Source organism: Pteropus vampyrus, unplaced genomic scaffold (genome assembly GCF_000151845.1).
Source record: "Pteropus vampyrus isolate Shadow unplaced genomic scaffold, Pvam_2.0 Scaffold2, whole genome shotgun sequence".
Lineage (NCBI taxonomy): Eukaryota > Metazoa > Chordata > Mammalia > Chiroptera > Pteropodidae > Pteropus > Pteropus vampyrus.
In genome coordinates, this window is record NW_011888783.1 from 31,237,301 (window position 1) to 31,242,648 (window position 5,348).

Consider the following 5,348-nt stretch of genomic DNA (forward strand, 5'->3'; position numbering starts at 1 on the left):
TTTTCTAGATGTTCTTTATCAAGTTGATCAAATTCTCCTCTATTTCTGGTTTACTAAGAGTTTTTAATCATAAATGGATGTTGGATTTTGTCAAAATTTTTTCTCTCTCAATTGACATAATGATATGATTTTCCTCTTTATTCGGCTGGTGTGATGGATTATAGTGGCTGAATGATTTTCAAATGCTTAATCAGCTTTGCATACTTTAAAAAAATTTTGATTTGCAATGGGGTATAAAGTAAAATTTACTTTATATATTATTAGATTTGATTTGCTAATATTTTAAAGATTTTTACATCCATCTTAATGAGAGATAATGATCTGTAGTTTTCTTTGCTAGTACTGTCTTTATCTGGTTTCCATATTAGGGTTATGCTGGCTTAACACTATGAAATGACTTAGAATATGTCCTCTTTACTTCTATTTTCTGAAAGAGATGTTAGAGAATTGGTATCCTTTATTCCTTAAATATATGGTAAAATTCACCAGTGAAACAACCTGAGCCTGTTGCTTTCATTGTGGAAAATTATTAATTTTGATTCAATTTTTTGTTTTTACTAGATACAAGAGCCTAATAAAAGAGATAATTAGGATATGGGCTCTGGATTGGTTGGTTTGCATTTGAAAAGAACAATCACTGGCAAGTTACTTATTATCTCTGGGAATTAGCTAACCTTGGGAAGGAAGTCCCTCCAGAGTCAGCAAGACTCCAGATGTCAAAACATTAAAATACAGAAGGTAAAAGATATAGTTGATACATCGCTCCGGGTATTTCTGCTCCAGGTAAGCAAATCTCAGTTGTAACACAATGTATTTGTTGTATCTCCACATTTCAGAGTTGGAAGTTTCTCTACAACCACAGTTCTCTGATGGGACCAAGAAAAGTTACTGATTTTCAATTCGTTTAGCTTTTTCTTGTTTTAAGGGAGGAATTGATGACATCTAATCTTATTACATGTCATAACTGAAACCAGAAGTCTCCAACCCATTTTTAATTGTTCTGCTCACCTTAGTTTCATGATGAGCTCAAAATATTTGCAGTAGCTTCCAGATTCAATGGAATTACTCTGAGAAATTTCTTTTTTGTGGAAATTTTTGCTCAAACTAGGAGTGGGATGGCAGACAATTCATTCATACGGTATCATGCGCTTTTATTTTGCTTAAAAACATAACATAAAAACATACAAAAATATTAGTTCATAGTTACCATTTTTTAGAAATTTCCAGGAAATTATTTTCTTTAACAAATTATTCAAGCATTATTTAAGGCAGCTAAGAAATAAATGACCAAAAAAAAAAAACACTATAGTAATTTCTTTCTGTTACCATGTGCTGACAAAAGCACTGAACTAAAAATCCTAAAGCTTAGGTTTGAGTATTCATTGCTAATTACTAGCTAGATATTTTTACAAATAGTTCACTCCAAAATTTCTTAGTATGTGAATTTGGATAATAATATTTGACTTTGAAAGTCACAATGTTGTAAGGAGCATGAAAGGGCACGTGAAGGGCCTTTAAATTTATATTGCAAAGTCCTACAGAAATGTAGGAAACTAATAGCCTTATTAATAACTTCCATGCACATTTTCCCCAGTGCACGTCCTTTGTTCCAAACAGAACACTGATAAAAGGGGGGCATAGGCTCTGTATTCTTGAATCCTTCACAATTAGCTCAGTGAGAGATCTTAAAAGATTCTTAAATGAGAAGAATAAGTGAGGCATAAGCAAATGAAAAATAACAAATAAGACTCATCAAAATAAACCAACAGCATGATTTCTCAGAAAAGTTAACTAGTTAGAAAGTTTAAATGCCTCCATGATAGAGTATACTCCTGCTGATGGCTGATGAAGTTAAGTGGGGGTTGCAGCACTTATTACCATGTCTGTTGGCAAGACCAATAGAGAACTTACATTTGTGCCTTGACAATATGTCCTTTTCTTAGCAGTAAATTTAACCCAAATGACAAACTACAGACAGAAAATGACCATAGACTGTGCCTTGGGTAATAACACTGGGCAGAGAAAGTTATTGCCTAATAAACATTTGTCCCAATTGTATCATAAAGCACAGAGGTGAGAACAAAAATTCTCCCCAAATTGTCTGTTTTCCACAAGTGTTCCTGTTTTTTAACATTGAAAATGGTAAAGTTTTATATTATTCAGTGTTACTTTATATCTCAGTTCCATAGCAAACACACATGTCTTGCTAAAGTCCCAGTGAATTCACTTTCCCAGGCTATTTAATGTTAGAAAAGAGTGAGGAAGAGGCTCAACATTTCTTGAACACCTACTGTATACCTAGCTCTGTGGCAGCTGAGGCATAGTAGAAGGAAGTAGAAGGCAAATCAAGCTAACTTGGATTTGGGCGCTTGGTTACACAGGCTGTCTGACTTTAGGCCATGTGTTTATTCTCACAGTACCGCAGTAATTTTCTTTCCATGATTTGTAAATTGTGGATACTAATACAATCTGCCTTAAAGGATTTTGGAGATTTAGTACATATAAGCACTTATTGTTATCCTGACACAGAGATATTAGGTAATTTTTTACTTGCCTATAGTAATTCAGAACATCCTAAAGAACTCTGTAATTAGGTGTCTTCCTCCTCTATTTTATAGAAAACAAAAGTAAAACAGAAAAGTTTAGAAATGTACTCAAGTGAGAAAAATGGCAAGATTTGAACCAGGGTTTTTCTGGCTTCCATATCTTAGCATTATCCACATTATGATGGAATTGTGGAATAAAAAATTATTAATATGTAATACTAACATATTATATATTTTATGCCATAAGTATTAGATAACAACATGTTATATATATATTCTAGCCCTTCTATCTTCTTGATTCTTAGATATTAACTTTGCTTATGTCTTCCTTAAAGTGAAAGTTTGTGAATTTGAAGTTAAAGAGTAATTTATCTCTCAATCACATTTCTTTCTTCCTGAGAAAATTCAGATGGCTTTTAAGCCGTGAGAAAGGGTGGAAAGTTCATCAATTCTTAATTTGGCTTGTGTGTTCAGAACTTATATGTATTATTGTATTATATGAACTGAAAGGTGAATATTTGAAACAAAACAAGAAAAAGAGCAAATTAATAAGATTCACACATTGCAAATATTATTTGTATACATTTTTGATAAATTGATATGATTTCTATAAAATTTAATTATTAATACTAAATTTATGATTATTTTGTCATTATTTCCTAAATGGCAGAATTGTAATTAGTTCTGAATATCAATCAATTTTCAAGTACAAGGTAAATGTGGATTAGATAGCAAATTCACTATAAATAATCTGCATACAAACTTTTATAAAATAAAAAAGGAATGTTAGAAAATATACCATTATACCTGGGTCCTTGTGCTTCCTTAACTGGTAAAATAAACCGTGATTTCTTTAAAGACTTAATTACAAAAATTGAAAAAAAATGTTTTCTTTCATTGTTGAAATTTAACTGCAAGTGAAGTAGAATATAATCATATTAATTTTATTTAATTCTCATAAGGTGCTGGAAAGAAAAAAATGTAAAGGAATAGTGCATGGAATGCTGCCATATTTTGATTACATAAATTAAATTTTTGATGTAGAGTTATTAAGCAATTTTTTCTGATGCTAATGTTTAACAGAGTAGGGGTAATTTTCTTTTTCTTGTTTTGACTAATCAATGCTACATTTACAGAATTTTTAAAAGACTTGCTTGAATTTTAATAAAGGCAGTTATTAGTCCCCAGAAGAAAGTAATAAGATATCTCCTTGAGAGGTAAATAGAATGATTATTTAAAGCAGGTCATTTCTCATACATATGAACTAAATAATGGAAAACCACATTTTTAGGGTGGGATAGGAAGACAGGTTAAAGTGTGAAAAGCATTTTGAAGGAAGTGATTAAGATAGAAAGTAAAAATCATAGATATAAATTTACCTATTCTGTGTTAATGCAATAAAAATAAGAGCAATAATAAATGAGTTCATTTATCTTTGTTTTCTAGAAAACAACTTCTACTAAATTCCAAGTTTTCAGAAAAAATTCATTCAAACTATAAAGTTGCTTGACAAAGGAAATTAGAGGAGAACTTATAGAATCTAATCTTAATCATGGAATTTCTTATTAAAAGAAACTCCTAAAATAAGCAACATGCCTAAAAAAAATTTGATGGACACTATCATTGAATTACAGTCTATATCTTACATTATTAGACCAAGGCAAATGGAAAAACTTTTATGAAATTTATTACTACTGCCACAATTTTATTGCATTATAATCTAACACCTAATTGATTAGCAATCGCATTTGGTATATAAGACATAAGGTTTTCACTATGTAAATTAAATGCTTAGAACATTTAATGCATATTCATGGAATATGAAGGTACTCTTTAAAAGTTATATTTATATTTTAAAAAGTAATTATATTCTTCTCTCACCTTACTTTTCTAAAAACCATTAAGCTTTTCAAAAGAGTTTGTCTGCCCACACCGTTTCCATTCAGTTTATTCACAAATTACGTTATTTTATATTATTTAAATGTATGTTATTTAAAAATTAATATATCTTGAGTCTAACAAAATTATATATATAAATTTGCCCTTTGACTTCTATATAACCATAAAACAATGGATGCATATGATCACTTACTGTAACATTATTTGTTATAACAAAAAAATAGAATTAAATGTCTTATCAGCAGGGTACCAATTGAAACAATTATTTACCACCTACACAATGAAATTATACGCAATTAAAAATAATGACAGTATTTTAACACTGATAGGGAGTAATCTCTATATTTTTGAGTTAAAAAAGGCAAGAAACTGAACAGTTTATATAGTAGTTATATTTTCTATAAGAAACAAAATATTATATAAATTGAGTACACAAGACATGAGTATTTGCTTCTTTTTGCATAAAGAAACACTAGAAATACAAACGACAAGCTATAGAGACAACTACAGGAGGCAGCAGGAGAACTGTGGTAAAGATAGGGGTTACCAGAGGGAAAGGAGGAAAGGGGAAGTTGATAAGGGTAAAGAGAGTCAAATATGTGGTGACAGAAAGAAGTTTAACTTTGAGTGGTGAATACACAATGCATTATATATATGATGTATAATTGAATTGTACACTTGAAACCTATATAATTTTATTAGCCAATGTCATCCCAATAAATTTGATTTAAAATATCTAAGGAAAATATTTTTAAAAAGATAGAAAAGAGACTTGTCTCAATAAAAGATATTGTAACTTTTACTTTGAGCTATATATGTGTTTTGCTTATTCGAAAATGCAAATTATATAAAAAGCAAACACTAAAATTTAAAATAAGTAGAATTAAATGATTCTAGCTATTT